The sequence below is a fragment of the Carcharodon carcharias genome, chromosome 4 (genome assembly GCF_017639515.1).
Source record: "Carcharodon carcharias isolate sCarCar2 chromosome 4, sCarCar2.pri, whole genome shotgun sequence".
Taxonomy (NCBI): domain Eukaryota; kingdom Metazoa; phylum Chordata; class Chondrichthyes; order Lamniformes; family Lamnidae; genus Carcharodon; species Carcharodon carcharias.
This window is the reverse complement of record NC_054470.1, coordinates 130,937,938-130,960,973: the sequence shown is the minus strand read 5'-3', so window position 1 is coordinate 130,960,973 and position 23,036 is coordinate 130,937,938.

Here is a 23,036-nt window from a genome sequence, read left to right as displayed (position 1 = left end):
GCAGGCACTCATCTGAGAAGTGGGGGGCAGAGTGCCCACATGCATTGCCCTCCTGCCTGGCAGGTCGAGCAGCTGTTGATGCCATGCCTTCAGCTTCAATTTGGGCAGCTCCCTGTGCCTCCTCTGGAACTGCTGGCAGCCTTCAAGGTCCTGCCTCAGCTGCTAAAAAACAGCCCATTGGGTCCCTATTGGACCCAGCACCCGCTACACTCCCATCCCTATCTGCAGCCCTTCCCCAATGTGGGGCATGTTTCATACTGGCTGGCCCTTAATTGGCCAGCCAGCCAGCGTGAAATTGCATTCTCCTGGCAATTGAAGGCGAAAGTGGCGATCACAGCTGCTTCCGGGCCCATCAATCACGTGCGCACGCACGTGCAAAACTCAGTTCCATATGTTTGATAAGCAGCATCCAGGTGTATTTTCACACTGTCGCAAGATACCCCATTCCTCTGACCATAATGATAACCTATGATATCAGAAGAAGTTTTAAGATTCCCTTAATGAGACTTTTCCTGTTGCTGTCTTGATAATCATAGGTATTTGTACAGTTGGCATGTTTGCATTAAAAGTCAAACCATATCTCACTTTTTATAATTACAGGCTTTTAGTTATTTTATTGCCTAGATCCTGTCTTTAGAATACATTTCTGTTTAGCTGCTTGCTTGCACAAGTACAAGACCTGGATAATATCCAGGCTTGGGCTGACAAGTGGCAAGTAACATTCATGCCATACAAGTGTCAGGCAATGACCATCTCCAACAAGAGAGAACCCAGTCATCACCCCTGATGTTCAATAGCATTATCATCACTGAATCCCCCACTATCAACATCCTTCAGGTTATCATTGATCAGAAACTGAACAGTACTAGCCATATAAATAGTGTGGGTACAAGAGCTGGTCAGAGGCTAGGAATCGTGCAATGAGTAACTCACCTCCTGACCCCCCCAAAGCCTGTCCACCATCTACAAGGCACAAGTCAGAAGCGCGATGGAATACTCTCCACTTGCCTGGATGAGTGCAGCTCCCACAACCCTTAAGAAGCTTCACACCGTCCAGGACAAAGCAGCCTACTTGATTGGCACCACAACCACATACATTCATTCCCTTCACCACTGATGCACAGTAGCAGCAGTGTGTACCATCTACAAGATGCACGGCAAGAATTCACCAAGACTCCTTCGGCAATCCCTTTCAAACCCACGACCACTAACATCTAGGACAAGGGAAGCAGATAGATGGGAACACCACCACCTGGATGTTCCCCTCCAAGTCACTTACCATCCTGACTTGGAAATATATCACCATTCCTTCACTGTCGCAGGGTCAAAATGCTGGAACTCCCTTCCTAACAGCACTGTGGGTGTACCTACATCACATGGACTGCAGCGGTTCAAGAAGGCAGCTCACCATCACCTTCTCAAGGGAAATTGGGGGATGGGTAATAAATGTTGGCCCAGCCAGCGAAGTCCACATCCCGTGAATGAATTAGAAAAAAGGTCAATTGACGAAGATTTCCTTACTATACTTCTGCTCTCTTAACTCTTGTGTTCCTAAAAAGATCAAGCTAACAAACTTGACAGTTGCAAATTTAAATACCAAGCCTTATGTCCAATCTTACAGCATAACAGTCATAATATGCAGCTGAAAATTAATCAGCCACATCATCATTTCAGGCTTTCTCGCCCATATTCCATTAACCCTATGACTGTCCTGAGCTGAAGGCCCCTGGACAGCTGACATGCACTCCTCCATCTGTGTGTGCAATGATACCTCCCTGTCTCCCTGAGGGGAAGGTGATAAAGGAGGTAGGTCAAAGTGCCTCTTCCCCTTTGTGCCTAGCTACTGTTCCACTGATCCCATGGTTAGAGCGATGGAATGCAGGTCAAAGCGCATACAGATCGAATGCTTGGCCTGGCTCTCCTTGGCAGTTGCCATCCTTGCCATGGGTGAAGACATGTGCTTAAATGCCTGAGACATGGCGGAACTCATGGTGTGCCTAGACCCCTCCATATCCTGCACAAAGCTGTGCATAATCCAAGGCATCAACACCATATTTTACCCCATCTTCTGCTGCATATCCAGCAGGCTTCTTGTGGCCACGACCAGAGGCCTACCATCAGCATTGCGCTCAGCAGGATCCTGATCCCCAGCAATTCTCCGATCGTTTGGGGCTCGAGCTGGCAGAAGTTGCTGATGAGGCAAATGATACTGCATCCGCTGGGGCACTGGTTGCTTTGTCCTCAGAGGTGAAATCTTTGCACTGCTCCTGTGGCTGTGGCCTGGTCCTTGGAAGGTGATGACCTGCACTGGAGAATAAAAAGAATCAGATTAAGAATCATCACCATTTGAATGCTTCACATTTCATCGCATCTATCTGATGTGTCCATTAGCCACCACCAGGGTGGTTGCCTCTTGCTCCTTACTCCTGGTCAGTGCAGCCTTGCCGTCTGCCACTATCACACCCCTTCCTCACCAGCGATCTCCATCAGCTCCTCCTTGATTGCTGTGAGGAGCCTTAGATATAAAACTCCTACTCCTTCTGTGTGTCTCCTCTCCCTGGCATTGTAGGTCTGCTTGTCCTGCATGACCATATGCAGAGTTAGTTCATGTCAAGTGAAGCCTAACTCCCCTGTCTGCATGTATTGCCATCACACATACTGACCTGTCATTCATGTTGTACCCAAGCACAAACAAACGCAAACCTCCAGACTCTTTGGCCTCAGTTGCCATGTGGCACTAAGGGTCATCACAGATTCAATTTTCTAGCATAACTGGCCACTTGCATATAAACATTATTGATGACAAGACGAGAGACTTCTGTTGAAGATGCAACACTGGCACTCACCCTTACAGATCAGAGCAGGTAGTTGACCCCTCTCTTGCACTGGACCCAGATTTGGCAGGTGACCCCACAATTATTCACCTCCTCTGCAACCTCAGTCCAGGTTGCCTTTTCTGGCATGAGGACCATCTTATGCCATCTTCAGGAAAGAGCACCACCCACATTTCTCCAACTGCCTGGAGGAAAACATGCAGGGAGGCATCGCTGAACTGTAGGGTTTGTCTGCTTCAGCGGTCACTCATCTCTCCAAAGAAGTATTCAGGAAAAAATGAATTAATTAACAGCATAAATAGAGGTTAATGGGTAAGATCTTAAAGCCATTACGAAGACATGGTTACAAGGAGATCAAACTGGGAACTAAATATTCAGGGGTATGTGACTTTTCAAAATGACAGACAGGAAGGAAAGGGTGGTGGGGTGGTCTTGCTAGTATGAGATGGAATAATTACATAGCAAGAAATGATCTTGGATCAGGTGATGTGGAATCCATATGGGTGGAGGTAAGAAATAACAAAGGGAAAAGACACTAGTGAGAGTAATCTATAGGCCCCCTAACAGTAGCTATGCTGTAGGACAGAGAATAAATCAAGGGATAATGAAGGCATTTAAAAAAGGCAGTATGTTAAGCATGGGTGACATTAATCTTCATGTAGGTTGGAAAAATCAAATTGGCAGAGGTATCCATGAGCAAGAATTCATAGTGTATTCGGGACTGTTTCCTGGAACAAAATGTTGTGGTTCCAACCAATGATTAGGCTATTTTGGACATGGTAATGGATAATGAGACAGGTTTAATAAATAATCTCAGAGTAAAGGATCCCCAAGGAAACAGTGACCATAACATGATGGAATTTAGAATTCAGTTTGAGAGTGAGAAACTTGGGTCCGAAACAGCTGTGCTAAACTTAAATAAGGATAATTACAAAGAAATGAGGGCAGATTTGGCTGGAGTGGACTGGGAAAGGAGCTTAGCAGAAAAGATGGTTGATGAACAATGGCAGATATTTAAGAAAAAGCTCATGACCCGTAACAAAGATGTTTCCCAATGAGAAATAATGATTGTAGGAAAGGGATGAACCAACCATGGTTAACCAAGGAAGTTAAGGATAGTATCATAGTGAAAGAAAAATCTTACAATTTGGCAAAGATTATTGGTAAGCCAGAGGATTGCGTAAGTTTTAAAAATCAACAGAAGGTGACCAAAAAAATAATAAAAAGGGAGAAAATAAGCTTCGAGGTTAACCTCGCACGTAATATAAAAATGAACAGTAAGAGCTTCTTTAAATATATACAAAGGAGGAGAAAGGCCAAAGTCAATATAGGCTCCTTAAAGGATGAGGCTGGGGAAATAATAATGGGGAACCAGGAAATGGCAGAGAACTTGAATACATACTTTGCATCAGTCTTCATGGTAGAAGACACTAATAGCAAACAAAAATACTAAATAATCATGGGGCAAAAGGTGGGGGGAGGAAATAAATACAATACAATCGCTAGAGAAAAAGTACTAGAGAAACAAATGGGGCTAAAGGCCACTAAGTCCCCTGGACCTGATGGGTTACATCCTAGGATATTAAAGGAAATAGCTATAGAGATAGTGAATGCACTGGTAGTAATCTTCCAAGAATCCTCAGATTCTGGGGAAGTCCCAGGGGATTGGAAAACTGCCAACGTAATGCCCTTATTCAAAAAGGGAGGAAGACAAAAACAGGTAACTATAAGTCAGGTAGCTATCATTGGCAAAATGTTGGAGTCTATTAGAAATGAAGTAATAGCAGAGCATTTAGAAATGCACAACATAATCAAGCAGAGTCAACATGGCTTTATGAAGGGGAAATCATGCCTGACAAATTTATTAGAATTCTTTGAGGAGGTAACAAGCAGGATAGATAAAGGGGAACCGGATGGATATAATATATTTGGATTTCCAAAAGGCATTCGATAAGGGACCACACATAAGGCTACTTAACAAGATAAGAGCCCATGATGTTGGGGATAATATATTAACACGGATAGAGGATTGGCTAACTAATAGAAGACAGAAAGTTGGAATACAGGGCATTTTCAGGGTGGCAACCCGTAACTAGTGGAGTGCCACAGGGATCAGTGCTGAGGCCACAATTATTTACAATATATATTAATGACTTAGATGAGGAAAATGAATGTACTATCGGCAAGTTTGCCAATGATACAAAACTAGGTGGGAAGGCAAGTGGTGAGGAGGGCACAAAGAGTCTACAGAGGGACACAGACAGGTTAACAAAGTGGGCAAAAATGTGGCAGGTGGAATATAATGTGAGGTTAAGCACCTTAGCAGGAAGAACAGAGGAGCTGAATATTACTTAAATGGAGAAAGACTGAAGAAAGCTGCAGCACAGAGGGATTTGGGTTTCCTCGTGCATGAATTACAAAAAGCTAGTATAATCGTTCAGCAGGTTTTAGGTTAGGCAAATGGAATGTTGACCTTTATTTCAAAGGGAATGGAAAATAAAAAATGGGAAGCCTTGCTAAAACAATACAAGGCATTAGTTAGACAACACCTAGAATATTGTGAACAGTTTTGGTTCCCATATCAAAGGAAAGATATACTGGCATTGCAGGCAGCCCAGACAAGGTTCATTAGGTTGATCCCGGGGATGGACATATTTTCATATGAGGAGAGTTTGAGCAGGTTGGGCCTTTACTCAATGGAGTTTAGAATGAGAGGCGGCCTTGTTGAAACAAATAAGATTCTTAGGGGGCTTTACAGGGTAGATGCTGAGAGGTTGTTTCCCCTTGTGGGAGAATCGAGGACCAGAGGGCAAAATCACTGAGTAAGGGGGCACCCATTTAAAACAGAGATGAGGAGGAATTTCTTCTCTCAGAGAGTAGTCAATCTGAGGAATTCTTTACCACAGAGGGCTGTAGAGGCTGGGTTGTTAAGTATATTCAAGGCTGAGATGGATTTTTAATCAGTAAGGGAATCAAGGGTTATGGGGAAAAGGCAGGAAAGTAGAGTTGAGGTTTATCATATCAGCCATTGAATGGTGGAGGAGACTCAGTGGGCCGAATGGCCTACTTCTGTTCCTATGTCTTATGGGCTTATGGTCGTAATGAGGCACTCCTAAGCAGTGAACATCCTGACAATGATGCATAGCCTCCCTGTTTGTAAAGGAGGCTCTTTAATAGTCCGCATGTAGGTGCAGCATTGCAGCTTTCCATGCCACTAAATCACAGGTGTTTTGCATGTATGCCGCTGGCATTTAAAATTTTAAGTATAATCACATGGGGAAAGGCAAAAAGAGAGAAAGCTACAGTGGCGCTCAGTTCCAGTTACGATGTCAGGAAGTTTCAGTTACGATGTTGGGAATTACACGCTGTTGGCAAACTCCTAGCGAACATTATGCATGAGCCCCTATTTCCCCCCTCAACACACACTGTAATCAGCCGCTATTAATTGCCTACACCACACTGTAATCAGCCCCTATTTTCCCCCTACACCACACTGTAATCAGCCCCTAAATCACCCCCACACCATACTGTAATCAGTCCCTCTCCAAATCTCCCTCCATGCACACTCTGTAAACAACCCCTCTCCAAACCTCCCACTCCCACACACACTGTAATCAGCCCATCTCCAAACCTCCCCCTCCACACTTTATAATCAGCCCCTCTCCAAAACTACCCCCCTCCACACACAATGTAATCAGCCCCTATTTCCCAGCTACACCACACTGTAATCAGCCTCTATTTACCCCCTCCAAACACAGTGTAATCAGTCTCTATGACCCCAGTACCCCACACTGTAATCAGCCTCAATTTCCACGCACACCACACTGTACTCAGCCTCTATTTCCCCCTAAACCACACTGTAATCAGTTTCTATTTCCACTCTGCACACACACTGTAATCTGTAATCAGTCCTTATTTCTCCCCTCCACACATACTGTAATTAGCCCCTATTTCTCCTACACACAATAATCAGCCCCTATTTTCCCTACACACTGTAATTAGTGCCTATTTCCCCAATATAAGCTTTAATTAGCCCCTGTTTCCCAATAGACTATAAATAGCCCTTATTTCCACAATGCACGTTGTAATAGGCCCCTCTGCACACACTCTGTAATCAGTCCCTCTCCAAAGCTCCCCCCGTACACATTCTGTAATTAGCCCCTCTCCAAACCTCCCCCCGACACACACTCTGTATTCAGTCCCTCTCCAAATCTTACGCCCACACACACACTCCATAATCAGCCCCTCTCCATAACTCACCCTCACACATACTCTGTAATCAGCCCACGTCCATACCTCCCCCACTACACATACTGTAATCAGTCCCTCTCCAAAACTCCCATCCCCACACACACTATGTAATCAGCCGCTCTCCAAATGTCCCTCCCTACACACACTGTAATCAGTCCTTCTCCAAAACTCCCACCCCCACACACACTATAATTAGCCCCCCTCCAAACATCCCCCCACACACACTCCGTAATCAGCCCTCTCCAAACCTACCGCCCACACACACACTCTATAATCAGCCCCTCTCCATACCTTCCCCCCAACACACACTCCGTAATCAGCCCCTCTCCATACCTCCCCCCAACACACACACACTGTAACCAGCCCCCTCTCCAAACATTCCCCATATACGTTCCATAATCAGACTCTCTCGAAACCTCCCACCCACACACACTCTGTAATCAGCCCTTCTCCAAACCTCCACCCAACACACACTCTGCAGTTAGCACCCACTCCCCCCTCCCCTACTCCACCCAATTTTTAAATGGTCTCGAGAAGAAGATAAGAAATCCTGAGACTGATAGTTAACCAAGTCACAGGCAGAGTCGGAGTGTGTGGGCCTCAGTGCAGGACGCAATCTCAGAGGAGGGAGATGTCACAAAGCCAATTTCTGTTTCGCACAGTTTGGGAACTGCTGTTATAGGGAATCATTGGGGCTGGGGCAATCTGAGGAATGGGATATTGCAGAAGAGATGAGGAGAATTGGGTAAGGTGGGGAAAAATGAGGGGAATGTCCAATTTCCCTGACCAACAAGGTGTCCAATTCTTCTGTTCCCATCCTGCAATGTCCTTTTCCATTGATCACACCCCTCCCATACTGTCTGATTCCCCTCAACCCCTCCATAATGCCCAAACTTCTTAAACCTCCAGCCCCCCTCGCAATGTCCAAATTTTCCACCCACCTCCCAACTTCTGATATTGGACTTAGCTGGCTTACTTGCTTTCCATTCCAACAGACAGCCAGTCTGGATCACTGGTGGGTGGGATATGTTAAGAACTTTTAAAAGAGGTTTTATGGCTAAATTTGGCAAAATTATACCTTCAGGGGAAAATTCTCCCTTCGCTCATTTCCTAGCCCTGAGTTAATATTGGGCCTACTGTGTGCAAATGCTATTAGGCCACAGTAGGTAAAACAGTTTAATACTCCATTAATATTGTTGACTAAATACATTTCTACCTTTTTATGGATAGTTCAGCTTCTGCCTGGAAGTGGATTTACTGCTAGCTGAGTCAATGTTAAATTTGGTGCTGCCTGCTCAGTGAGGTCATGACCAATATTAAAGCAAGGCATATATTAATGCACCAGATACCATCACATTCCTTTCATTGCCAAAGTTAATAGAACATGAATAGGGGAGATTATCTTTTGTGATATGATGGAATATGATGGGACTGTGCTAGTTATTCTTCCATTTAAACCAGATTTGCTATTTAGCTGATATACCTAAAATGCCTCCTTGGCATTTGCTTTTTTTTCTGATTGATAAACGCACTATAAATATCAATTCTGTCATTCAGACAGTGAGCCACAAGATGCTTGGCATACAATAGATATAATTGGGATTCAGTCTATTTTGACATTCTCTGGACATATTGCACTGCTACAGTTCGTTGTAGAGTAAGCTGTATCAATAGATTTAATAGTTTATAACTGCTAAGGAATTTTGCATATATCGCTTATTCCCCAGGACACCCCGAGGAATGCTCTGGGGGTCCGGGTTTGAATCTCCATGGCAGATAGTGGAATTTGAATTCAATAAAAATCTGGAATAAAAAGTTTAATAATTACCATGAAACTATTGTTGATTGTTGTAAAAACCCATCTGGTTCACTAATGCCCTTTAGAGAAGAAAATCTGCTGTCTTTACACTGTCTGGCCTACATGTGACTCCAGACCCATAGATCCACAGCAATGTGGTTGACTCATAAATGATCAGTTGTATCAAACCACTACAAAAGCCTCAGAAAAGGAATAGTAACAACAATGGCAAACCCTGCCTGGTCGACTCTGCAAAGTCCTCCGTACTAACATCTGGGGGCAAGTGACAAAATTGGGAGAGCTGTCCCACAGACTGTTAGAGCAACAGCCTGACATAGTCATCCTCATGGAATCATATCTTACAGATAATGTCCTGTCCCACCACCAGGCACAGTGGTATATAGTCAGGAAGGAGTTGCATCCACAACATTGACTCTGGACCTGGACATGAAGTCTCATCAGGTCAAACAAGGCCAAGGAAACCTCCTGCTGATTACCATGTATCGCCCACCTTCAGCTGATGAATCAGTGCTCTTCCATGTTGAACACCATTTGGCAAGGGTGCAGAATGTACTCTGGATGAGAGACTTCAATGCCAGTCCCCAAGAGTGGCTCCGTAGCACCACTATTGATGGAGCTGACCAAGTCCTAAATGACATAGCTGCTGGACTGGGTCTGCTGCAGGTGGTGAGGGAACCAAAAAGAGGGAAAAACATACTTGACCTCATCCTCACCAACCTGCCTGCTGCAGCTGTTTCTGTCCATGGCAGTATTAGTAGGAATGACCACTGCACAGTCCTTGTTGAGACGAAGTCCCGCCTCCACATTAAGGATACCCTCCATAGTGTTGTGTGGCACTACCATTGTGCTAAATGGAATTGATCCTGAACAGCTTTACCAACTCAAGACTGGGCATCCATAAGGCACTGTGAGCCATCAGTAACAGCAGAATTGTACTCGAACGCAATCTGTAACCTCATGGCCTGACATATCTCCCACTCTATCATTACCATCAAATCAGGGGAGCAACCCTGGTTCAATGAAGAGTGCAGGAGGGCAAAGCAGGAGCAGCACCAGGCATACCTAAAAATGAGGTGTCAACCTGGTGAAGCTATAACACAGGACTACTTGCATGCCAAAGACCAAATAAATGGCAAGTGACAGACAGAGCCAGGTGATCCCACAACCAACAGATCAGATCTAAGCTCTGCAGTTCTGCCACACCCAGTCATAAATGGTGGTGGACAATTAAACAATTCACTGGAGGAGGAGGCTCCACAAATACCTCCATCCTCAATGATGGGGGAGCCTAGCACATCAGTGCAAAAGATAAGGCTAAAGCATTTGCAACAATCTTCAGCCAGAAGTGCCCAGTGGATGATCCATCTCTGCCTCCTCTGGAGGTGCCCAGCATCAAAGATGCCATTCTTCAGCCAATTCGATTCACTCCACATGATATCGAGAAACGGCTGAAAGCATTGGATGCTGAAAAGGCTATTGGTCCAGACAACATTCTGGCAATAGTACTGAAGACTCATGCTCCAGAATTTGCCGCGCTGCTAGCCAAGCTGTTTCAGTACAGCTACAACACTAGCATCTACCCGGCTATGTGGAAAATTGTCCAGGTATGTCCTGTACACAAAAAGCAGGACAAATCCAACCCAGCCAATTACCGCCCCATCAGCCTACTCTTGATCATCAGTAAAGTAACGGAAGGGATCATCATCAATGCTGTCACTAGTTTATCAGTAACCTGCTCACTGATGCGCAGTTTGGGTTCCGCCAGAGCCCCTCAGCTCCTGACCTTATTACAGCCTTGGTTCAAACAAGGACAAAAGAGCTGAGCTCCCGAGGTGAGGTCAGAGTGACTGCGCTTGACATCAAGGCCTCATTTGACCGAGTGTGGCATCAAGGAGCCCTAGCAAAACTGGAGTCAATGGGAATCTGGGGAAACTTGCTGCTGGTTGGAGTCATGCCTAGCATAAAGGAAGATGGTTGTGGTTGTTGGAGGTCAGTCACCTCAGCTTCAGGAGATCACTGCAGGAGGTCCTCAGGGTAGTATCCTCAGCCCAACCAACTTCAGCTGCTTCATCAATGACCTTACTTCCATCATAAGGTCAGAAGTGGGGATGTTCGCTGATGACTCCTCAATGTTCAGCACCATTTGCGACTCCTCAGATACTGAAGCAGTCCATGTCCAAATGCAGCAAGAGCTGGACAGTATCTAGGATTGGGCTGACATGTGGCAAGTAACATTCGTGCCACACAAGTGCCAGGCAATGACCATCTCCAGCAAGAGAGAATCTAACCATCACACCTTGGCATTCAGTGGCATTACCATCACTGAATCCCCCACTAACAACATCTTGGGGGTTACCATTGACCAAAAACTGAACTGGACTAGCCATATAAATACTGTGGCTACAAGAACAGGTCAGAGGCTAGGAATCCTGTAATGAGTAACTCACCTCCTGACCCCCCAAAACCTGTCGACAATCTAAAAGGCACAAGTCAGGGGTGTGATGGAATACTCTCCACTTGCCTAGATGAGTACTGCTCCCACAACACAAAAATCTTGACACCAACCAGGACAAAGCAGCCCACTTGATTGGCAGCCCATCCACAAACATTCACTCCCTCCACCACCGATGCACAGTAGCAGCAGTGTGTACCATCTACAAGATGCATTACAGAAATTTACCAAGGCTCCTTGGACAGCACCTTCCAAACCCAAAACCACTAACATCTCGAAAGACAAGGGCTGCAAATAAACTGGAGCACCACCACCTGAAAGTTCCCCTCCAAGTCACTCACCATCCTTATTGGAAATATATCACCGTTCCTACATTGCCGCTGGGTCAATATCCTGAAACTCCCTCCCTAACAGCACTGTGGGTCTACCTATACCACATGGACTGCAGCGGTTCAAGAAGGCAGCTCACCACCACCTTTTCAAGTGCAACTAGGGATGGCAATAAATGCTGGCCCAGCCAGCGAAGCCCACATCCCATGAATGAATTTAAAAAACAGTCTCTTCAACACTAGATCAATGTTGATTTATACGGAAAGAGCTGTTGCATGTGCTGAAATAATTCTCATATTTTCTTCTTTTCTTTTTTATTCTTTATTCTTTCATGGGCAAACTATCATTTGTTGCCCATCCACATTGCCCTTGAACTGAGTGGCTTGCTGGGCCATTTCAGAGGGCAGTTATGAGTGAATCACATTACTGTGGGTCTGGAGTCACATATAGGCCAGACCAGGTAAGGACAGCAGATCTCCTTCCCCAATGGGCATTAGTGAGCTCGATGGGTTTTACAAAAATTAATAATGGTGTTATGGTCACCATTACTGAAACTAATTTTTCAATTCCACATTATTAATTGAAATTAAATTCCACCAGCTGCCATGGTGAGATTTGAACCCATGCCCCAAGACATTACCACTATACCACCTTCTCCCCACCAACCAAAAGCATCTTAATGTTGAGTGAATTATGATACCCAAGAAATTAGCTGATGGCACTTTTTATTATCAGTATCAAATTCGTGCAATAATTTAATAAAGTAATTTTCTGCAATATTTGCTTTTTTTCTCATTAACTTGCGATCATTGAGCTTTGAATAGAAAAGTACAAATTCTTCATCTCTCTTTTTACATACAAAATGCAGAAACAATGGTCTTGTGCTAAAAATTAGAATAATGGCCGATATATATTTATATATATATATATATATAAAATCAGCTTGAAATAGTAAAGGCAGAATTTGCTGCCTGTCGGGCGGGTTGTACTAGATCGCCGCCTGCAATCGGGTCCGTGCCACCATTTTAAGGCCCACCCAGCATGAAATGTGGCTCCCAAGGATAGTGGGAGTGGGAGGGCAGCAGTGGGAGTGCAATGACTGCCAGGTCCAATGGCGACCCAGCGGCCTGTTTATAAGTCCTCCTGCAGCCTTATAAAGGCTGTCAAACATGGCCAGCAGAAGGGATCCCCAGAGGAGGGTAAGGCAGGGGAGCACTGTGCCCCTCGTTTCTCAGACGATTGCATTGCTGCCCTCCTCGAGGAGGTGGCAGTGCGGTAAGAGGTTTTGTTCTGAGGGACGGGAGGAGAAGGCCCCCCCACATGACCAAACATGCCTGGGAGGAGGTGGTGGAGGTGGTGAGCTCCCGCGACGTGGTGCGGCGTGCCTGGATCCAGTGTCGCAATAATGACCTATTGTACTCTGGAAGGGTGAGTACCATGTTGCCATTGGTTAGTGAACCCAGCAGGTAAGCCTTCCCCCCTGGCTGCCCCCTTCCCACCCCACTCCCACCAAACACTAAGTGCAGTTACTACATTGAATCATTGATGGCCTGTGTCCTTCGTTGGGTGGGCCAGCAGATATTACCCATGCCTAGGTCACCCTGAGAGGGTGGTGAAGAGATGGGTTCTGCACCCACAGCCTGTGGTACACTGAGACCCATATTACTATTTTGGGGTCAACCTGGAGGGTCTGCACCTAGACACAGTGCTGGAACTCCAAGACATATCAAAGTCAGGGTGATAACATGCTGGGAGGGGAGCTTCCAGGTGGCGGGGCACCAATCCATCTGCTGGCCTCTACATTCCACGTGCTTGTGCCTTCTTGCTTTGCAAGGTTGGACCGTGTGGTGCCAAATTTGATGTGGGCTGCATTTGGCCAAGTTGGGGAGAGGGGTGGGGGCACAGGCCTGGCACCTTTATGTGAGTGTGCGGCAGCTGTGGGATGTGCAGGAAGATCTGGGGGAGATACATGAGGCTAAGCTTGGCTTGGTCTCCATGGTGGAGGAGACTACGTGGACCCTCGCCAATGCAATGAGCCACATGTCCGAGCGCCATGCTTCCTCCATGGAAAGAGTGGCGAAACTCGTGAAGAGGCTCCTCCAGGAGACCAATCAGGACTTCCTGGGGATTCGCATGGACCAGCAAGCCCTCACATTGGCAGTGACCTCAGCTGGTCAGTGCCAGTGTGGGAGATGATCTGGGCACCAAGTTTCCCAGCTCGGTGCCCATCTATCTACAGTGAGCAGGGAGGTCCGAAGCGACCTCACATCGGCGCAGCAGCTGTCGTCTCTGCGGGCACCTCTCAGAGCACTCCGGACGAGGGCGGCAGCTCCTCTGCCACTCTGCCAGTGACCATTGCATCCGATGAGGCTGCGACAACTGGGGAGATGCCAGCTGTGGAACTGGCAGATCTCTCCCAGGCAGGACCAGCATAAGCTCCACGAGCCAGAAGATGTCAGCCGAGGTCATCAAGTCTGACAGCACAGCACAGTGAGCAGGCTGTCTCAGATGCCACTTCCAATGAGGGGGCAGCACCCCGACGTAGCACCCGAAAGTGTAAATTTAAGGCACCTTGGGCACACCACAGGTTTCTCACTGGTGCTTTTGTGTCGCCCCGCAGTAAGATCATGATTAGTTGGTGTGTTCTTCAAAACCCTTATCATTTTGTTTACTTAAGATCATTTTGTTTACTTAAGATCATTTTGTTACATGATTAAATTTTGACATGTCACTATGGCTGAGGGTGCCTATTTTCCTCTGAAGGTGGATGGTTACCCATGATGTTATGAGTGGGTTGTGTCTCATTGAGTTTTATTGACTTGACCCTTAGTTAATGTTCCTATCCAGGCACATTTAGCACTCAGGTATCTAGTATGGAGCCTGCAGCACAGGCTTTTGTTGGAGGTCCATCTTTGTGTTCTAACTGAAGGGTCACTGGATTAAAACCTCTCGGATGTCCCTGCCTCCTTGCAGTATGGCCGGGTCAGCGTCTAACCCCTCAGCATTTCCCTGTGCATGCTCATCCTCAAACTCACTGCTGGACTCATCATGTGCAGCTGCAGCAATCGTGTCTACATTTTCTTCGCCCAGTGTCCCCCCTTTCCAGCGCAAGATTGTGGAGAGTGCAGCATGCAACCACTATCAGCAACACACGATCTGGGCGGTATTGGAGTGCGCCCCCTGAACGGTCCAGGAATTGGAAGCACATCTTGAGAAGACTGATGGTTCTCTCCACCACAGCCCTTGTGAAGGTGTGGCTTCCATTGTACCAATGCTCAGCTTCTGTTCTTGGATGGCGGAGGGGGGTCATGAGCCACCTTCTGAGGGGATAGCTTTTGTCACCCAGCAGCCATCCATCCAGCCAGGCTGGAGCACTGAAGAGCCTCAGCACCTGGGAGTGTCTGAGGATGTAGGTGACGTGGGAGCTGCCTGGGTACCTTGCACAGAGATGTAGAATCAGCATCCTGTGATCACACACTATCTGCACGTTCATGGAGTGGAAGCCCTTCCTGTTGACGAAGGCACCGGGCTCACCTGCTGGCACCTTGATGGCCACATGTGTGCAGTCTATTGCACCCTGGACGCGGGGGAAGCCAGCAATCGCTGAGAAGCCTCTGGCTCACTGTGTCTGGCTTGGCTGGTCCCAGCGGTAGTGGATGAAAGTCAATGGCCACCTGAAGAGAGCATCTGTAACCTGCTTGACACAAGTGTGGACAGCTGATTGGTAGACACCGCAAAGATCACCCACTGACCCCTGGAAAGAGCCGGAGGCATTGAGAGCCATTAGCATGTGGTGCCAACCCACACAGTTAACAGAGATCTCAGGGACTATGATCTGACAGATAGAGTTGACTGACTCCCTTGAGAGACGGAGCATCCTTTGACACTGCATCTCAGACATATTGATGTAGCTGCTTCACTGCCTGTATACCCTGGCAGCAGGATGGTGGCGTCATCTACGCCCCCTTCTATCTTGGACCTCCTGTTGGCCATGTGCCCATTGTGCCTGTGCCTCTCCTCCCAAAGGTTGCTCCTTGGGAGGCTGAATGTGCACTCCTGGCCTCCTCCCCCTTCTGGCCCTCCCTTCCTCAGAGGAGGAGGTGCCTCCAGTGGCGAGCACAACTCCCATTCCCAGGGACCCAGGCTAAGGGAAGGCTTCCTGAAATCTGCACTAAAAAGGATTTTCACTGCACAGTGCTGACCTGAAGTTTGCGAGTCCTGTCCAAGCAGACAGTATGAGTTTTGAAGTATTGCAGCTCATACAGGCAAGTATCAGTAGCTTTCAAAAATAAATATCTAACTGAGCAAATTCACAACCCTACTGACCCCTCTTAACCCGCCCATGTATGAGGTTTTTACAAATATGTCCTACCCACCTGCCCATTGTGCCCGTGCGATGACCTGAAGATCACACGGGCCCCAAAAAATCGCCGTCAATTGGCGCCTCAAGGGCCTTAAGTGGCCCGTTAACTAACGGCATTGGAGATAATCACCAAAATATCACGATGGCGCACGGTGATGTCGGGACACTCACCCAAAATCGCCATGCGTGGTTTTACGCATCAGGGTGTGGGGCCCGCCCCCACACGCCAACAGGAAAATTCTGCCCTAAGTTTAGTTTTGCTGGAAAGCGCTTAGGGCCTTGGCTTCCTAGAAACAAAGATCTTTTTGATTCTTTCATGGAATGTGGATGTCACTGGCTAGGTCAGCATTTAATGTCCACCCATAACTGCCCTTAAGAAGGTGGTTAATGGACCAATTATTCTTAGGATATGGTAGTTATCCCAAACAAGGGACCATAGCTGAGTAAATCTGACCATATTACAAATAAAAACAGGAAATGCAGAAATACTCAGCAGGTCTGGCAGCATCTGTGGAGAGATAAGCAGAGTTAACGTTTTGAGTCCAACAGAGAGTGGTAGTGAGAAGTGACTGAGAAGTATTCTGGGAGAAATCAGCGCAGTCACCGCAACTCAGAAGGCCATCGAGGAGAAGGACCCTTGTGCTCAACAGGAGGAAGAGCATCCAGCAGAGGACGATAGTGAGAAGTGACTGAGAAGCATTCTGGGAGAAGTCAGCGTAGTCACTGCAACTCAGAAGGGGATCAAGGAGAAGGACCCTTGCACTCAACAGGAGGAAGAGCATTCAACAGAGAGTGGTAGTGAGAAGTGACTGGGAAGCATTCTGGGAGAAGTCAGTGCAGTCACCGCAACTCAGAAGGGGATTGAAGAGCACCCACTGTCAAAAAATGGAATAGTCCCGAACATTACATTGCTGTAGTGTTTCCATCCCTCCCTCCTCCTCAAAGCAAAAAAAAAAATAGACAGGGAGAGGCAATACCTTCAGGAGTGCACCAGACCTGCGAGGGACACTCTTCTGAAAGTGGATTTTTGAAAAAGCAGCTGATCGGTGAGTAAATCCTGGTGAGTTTTTTTTTCAATCCATTAAAATAATTCATTGCTTAATACTGAGGTAGGAGCTAAAAAAAAGTATAGAGTAGTACTGTACAAGTATAATTAGTCAAGAAACAAGGTTCATAGCTAACATAAATAAGGCCCCAAGCTAGCGTACTTTTTAAGGGAGTAACTAGCTTAATCGAGAGGGACGTCATGGCAGGAGAACTCAGACCCATGATATGCTCCTCCTGCAGGATGTGGGAAATGAGGGACATTTCCAGCATCCCTGGTGACCATGTGTGCGGAATGTGTGTCCAAATGCAGCTTCTAGCTAACCGGATTTTGGAGCTGGAGCTGCGGGTGGACTCATTGTGGAGCATCCACGATGCTGACCTTGTCATGGATATCATGTTTAGCGAGGTGGTCACACCACAGGTGAAGATTACACAGGCAGAAAGGGAATGGGTGACCATCAGGAACAGTAAAAGACTCAGGAAGGTAGTGCAGGAGTCCCCTGTGGTTATCCCCCTCTCTAACAGATATACCGCTTTGGATACTGTTGGGGGTATTGGCCTCTCAGGGGAAAGCAGCAACAGCCAAGTTCACGGCACCATGGGTGGCTCTGCTGCTCAGAGGGGTGGGGGAAAACAAGTAGCAGGACTATAGTGATAGGAGATTCAATAGTTAGGGGCACAGACAGATGCTTCTCTGGCTGCAAACGTGAATCAAGGATGGTATGTTGCCTCCTTGGTTCCAGGGTCCAGGATGTCATGGAGTGGCTGCAGGACATTCTGGGGAGAGAAGGTAAACAGCTAATGGTCATGGGACACATTGGTACCAACGACATAGGTAAACTAAGGGTTGAGGACCTGCAAGATCAGTACAGGAAGTTAGGAGATAAATTAAAATGCAGGACCTCAAATGTGGTAATCTCAGAATTACTCCCAGTTCCATGTGCTAGCAAGAGCAGCAATAAGAGGACAGACCAAATGAACACATGGCTGGAGAGATGGTGTAGCTGGGAGGGATTCAGACTCTTGAGGCACTGGGACCAGTTCTGGGGAAGGTGGGACCTGTACAAGCTGGATGGGCTGCACCCAGGCAGAGCTGGGACCAGTGTCCTTCGGGCGCTTTTGCTAGTTCTGTTGGGGAGTATTTAAACTAGTGTGGCAGGGGGATGGGATCCCAGGAGTAGGATCAGATAGGTCAGATTCAGAGCAGAAAAATGGAGGTAGAACATTAGCTAGAGATGTTGTGATAGACATAGAGTTACAGGAGAAGCAAAGTTTAAAAAGTGTCCAGAAGGGAAATTGACAGGGTTAAACTGTTTATACTTCAATGCAAGGGGTATTACAAATAAGGTAGATGAGTTAAAGGCACCGGTAGACACATGGCAGCAGGATGCCATTGCTATAATGGAGACCTGGCTAAAGGAGGGACAAAACTCGCAGCTTAATATCCCTGGTTATAGAGTCTTCAGACACAATAGAGTAGGAAATAAAAAAGTGTGTGTGGGGGGTGGGGGGTAGCACTAATGGTTAAAGAATCAATTCCAACTGTGAGAAGGGATGGGATACTAAATGGGTCAACAAACGAGGCTTTGTGGATTGAGCTTAGAAATAAAAAAGGGGCAGTCACACACCTGGGAGTATGCTACAGACCCCCAAATAGTGAGAGGGAGATAGAAGAACAAATATGTAGGCAGATTTCTGCTTGTAAGAACAAGAGAGCAATAATAGTAGGAGACTTCAACTATCCTAATATCAACTGGGATTCAAACAATATAAGAGGGAGAAAAATTCATGCAGTGTGTCCAGGAAAATCTTTTCAACCAATTAGTGACAAACCCAACGAGAGGAGATACAATTCTAGACCTAGCCTTGGGGAACGCAGAAGGGCAAGTGGGTGAAGTGACAGTTGGCGACCATATCGGGGACAGTGATCACAATTCAGTTGGATTTAGCATTACCATGGAAAAGGATAGAGATATGGCAGGAGTAAGGTCTTGAACTGGGGGAAGGCAAATTTTGCAGAAATGAGAAGGGAATTGGCTGAGGTGGACTAGACAGCACTGCTGGAGGATAAAGCAGTGGAAAACCAGTGGGAAGCACTAAAAAGCAAGATCCTAACTGTACAAAGCAGACATGTCCCCTACAAAAATAAGAGTGGCGCTGCCAACTTAGACCTCCTGGTTGTCTAGAGGAATACAGGGGAAGATCAAACAGAAAAAGAAAGCGTACGATAGGCATAAAGAACTAAGCACTGCAGATAGCCTAGACAAATATAGGGAGTGCAGGGACGAAGTAAAAAAGGAAATAAGGAAATCAAAGAGAAGGCATGAGAAAAGATTAGCAAATAAAGTTAAAGATAACCCAAAGATGTTTTACCAATACATTAATGCTAAAAGGTTAGTTAAGGAAAAAGTGGGACCTATCAGAGATGAAGATGGAAACTTGTGTGTAGATGCAGAGGGTGTGGGAAGGGTTTTGAATGAATATTTTGTCTCCATGTTTACAAAGGAAAGGGAGGATGTATATCAAAACCCTTCCCACAGCCTCTGCATCTACACACAAGTTTCCATCTTCATCTCTGATAGTCCAGGAGGAACATTGTGAGCTATTGGATGGGCTAGTCATAAAGAGAGAGGAAGTACTCGAAGGGTTGAAATCCTTGAAAGTTGATAAGTCACCAGGGCCAGATGGATTGTTTCTGAGGCTGCTGAAGGAAGTCAGGGAGGAGATAGCAGATGCTCTGAGGACAATTTTCCAATCTTCACTAGATACAGGGGAGGTACCGGAGGACTGGAGAAATGCAAACGTAGTTCCATTGATTAAAAAGGGATCAAAGGAATTGACAAACAATTATAGGCCAGTTAGTCTTACATCAGTGGTGAGCAAATTAATAGAATTAATCCTGAGACATAGGATTAACTGTCATGTGGAAAGGCATGGACTAGGCAGGGATGGTCAGCATGGATTTGTTAAAGGAAGGTCTTGCCTCACAAATTTGATTGAATTCTTCAAGGAAGTGACAAGAAGGGTTGATGAAGGTAGTGCAGAAGATGTGTACATGGATTTTAGCAAGGCATTTGACAAGGTCCCACATGGCACCTTAGTCAGGAAAGTAAAAGCCCATGGGATTCAGGGTAATGTGGCAAACTGGATAAAAGGTTGGCTTTGTAACAGGAAACAAACGGTAATGGTTGACGGATGCTCTTGCGAATGGAAAGTTGTCTCAAGTGGTGTTCCACACGGCTCGGTGTTGGGACCCTTGCTATTTGTGTTATATATTAACGATGTGGACGTGAACGTGAGGGGCACGATTGGGAAATTTGCAAATGACACCAAGATTGGCCGAGTAGTGGATAGTGTAGGGGATAGCCATAATCTCCAAAACGATATAGATGGGTTGGTGGAGTGGGTGGTAAAGTGGCAGATGGATTTTAATGTAGAGAAGTGTGAGGTCATACATTTAGTGAGGTCAACCAGTTACAGTGATTACACAATAAATGGGAATATACTAAGAGGGGTAGATGAAGTGAGAGATCTTGGCGTACAAGTACACAGGTCCCTGAAGGTAGCAGTTCAAGTAGATAAGGTCGTAAAGAAGATGTATCAAATGCTCTCCTTCACTGGCAGAGGTATAGAATATAAAAGTAAAGATATAATGTTGGAATTGTATAAAACACTGGAACTGGAGTACTTGTGCAGTTCTGGTCACCACATTAGAGGAAAGACGTAATAGCTGTGGGGAGAGTGCAGAGGAGATTTACAAGAATGTTGCCAGGGTTAGAAAAAAGTAGCTATGAGGAGAGATTGGATAGGTTGGGGTTATTTTCTTTAGAACAAAGAAGGCTGAGAGGTGACTTGATTGAGGTGTATAAAATTATGAGGGGAATAGATAGAGTGGACAGGATAAAATTGTTTCCCTTGGTGGAGAATTCTAGAACCAGGGGACATAGATTCAAGATAAGTGGCAGAAGGTGTAGGGGGGACATGAGGAAGAACTTTTTTTACGCAGAGGGTAGTGGGTGTCTGGAGTTCGCTGCCCATGTTGGTGGTAGAGGCAGAAACTCTAAACTCCTTTAAAAAGTACCTGGATCTGCACCTAAAGTGCTGTAAGCTTCAGGGCCATAGGCCATGTGCAGGAAGGTGGGATTGGAAAGGGCACCTGGGTGTCCTCAGATTGGCATGGACAAGATGGGCCGAATGGCCTCCTTCTGTGCTGTAACTTTTCTATGGTTCTATTTCTATAGTTCTACATGACTCTTCATAAGATGAGTCATATTTGACTTGAAATATTATCTGTTTCTCTCTCTATAGATGCTGCCAGACCTGCTGAGTATTTCCAAACTTTCTGTTTTTTTCTATTTCAGATTTCCAGCATTCACAGTTTTTTGCTTGTAAAACTATATTACAAAGCTGTGCGAGGCTTTTCATTCAACCTTGCTTAATTAAGACTACTGGAATTTGAATTAATTAGTATGTGGAAGTAGAATAGCAATTACATTCCGTAACCACTCTATGGTTCAACAGTTTGATAAACAAGAACACTGGTCTTAATGTCTATTTATGAACAGTTCATTAACAGGCCTTTAGACATAAATAGCTGATAATAGAATAGATATAAATAATGAAACTTCTGCAAGTTAGCTCTGAAGGTCATAAAGGGAATTATTCTTGGGAGGTTGAAATTGATAACTAAGAACAGCTTGAGATGAGATGAGGAAAGGATGATGCAAGGCCTAGGCCTGATTGATCAAGTACAGAAGGTACATGCAAAAGCTCAAGAAGTTACTGGCAGGTGAATGACACTAACACTGGGATTTCCCACTAAGGTTTAGACAAATAACTCAATGTTTTATGGAGTATTTCAAAATAAAGAAATTGTTAGGGTAATTAGGTCCTCTCAATAATCCATCCAAGTCCACCCTGAAAACGGTATAAAGTAAGAGACTTTGGGAGGCCTCAATGCAACAGGCGGTGGAGAAAAACTCTTAAGGATTATTATGACACAGCCGATGGTAAAGGCTGAGTTGTTCAAATCCGAGAGGGAAACTTGAAACAACTGTCATAACCCATTTTTGCAATTTGTATGTTTCAAGATGCAGGCTTTGAATTCAGTAGTAATAAGACCACCGAGTCTAAAGAGGTTTTTTATAAAACTGAATTAAACACTTATTAATACAAGAAAGATTGTAAGCACATACATATGTCTACAAAATTACCACTATAATAACTACAAAAATCCCCTAATTAACCTGACTCTCAGTTACACCACAACAATGCAACAGTAAAACACATAGGTTTAAACAGACCCCTCACAAAGCACACTCGGGACAGTCACATTCAAAATGAATTTATTTCAGCTCTGGGTCTTTTCAGACAGCGGCTTAAAACTTACAGCCTGGAGGCTTTAGATCTTAGAATCCCTCTATCTTATACCAACAGCATTCTCTTCCTTTATACATATTTTCCTCTTTGAATGTAAATTCTCATTGTATCACTAGGTTTTTTGAACTTTACCACTTCTAACAATAAAAACCCTTTCATGACACCAATTTTATAAGTAAGCTTTGTAAAAGCTAAACACATTGTTTGGTTTCTTCTGGCTAGGTGTGATCTTTCACCCATTCTTTTGAATGGTTTATTTAAAAATGCAAATTACTCCCTTTAGATTTCACCTTGTAATTTACCTAATTAGCATTTCAAACCTACTTCTCTTCTATACATCAAAGCTTCTAGACCAGCTGGCTTTAATCCAATTAAGACACAGGCGCGCGCGCGCGCACACACACACACACACACACACACACACACACACACTAGAACTCTATTTTTAAATAATTTCCAATAGCATTATAGACATTCGTATACCTTCTTGACAAGGATAAAAGGATGCAAACATGCTTGGGTTGTTTGAGAAGTTGAAAAGACATGAGGCGCTGAGAAGAA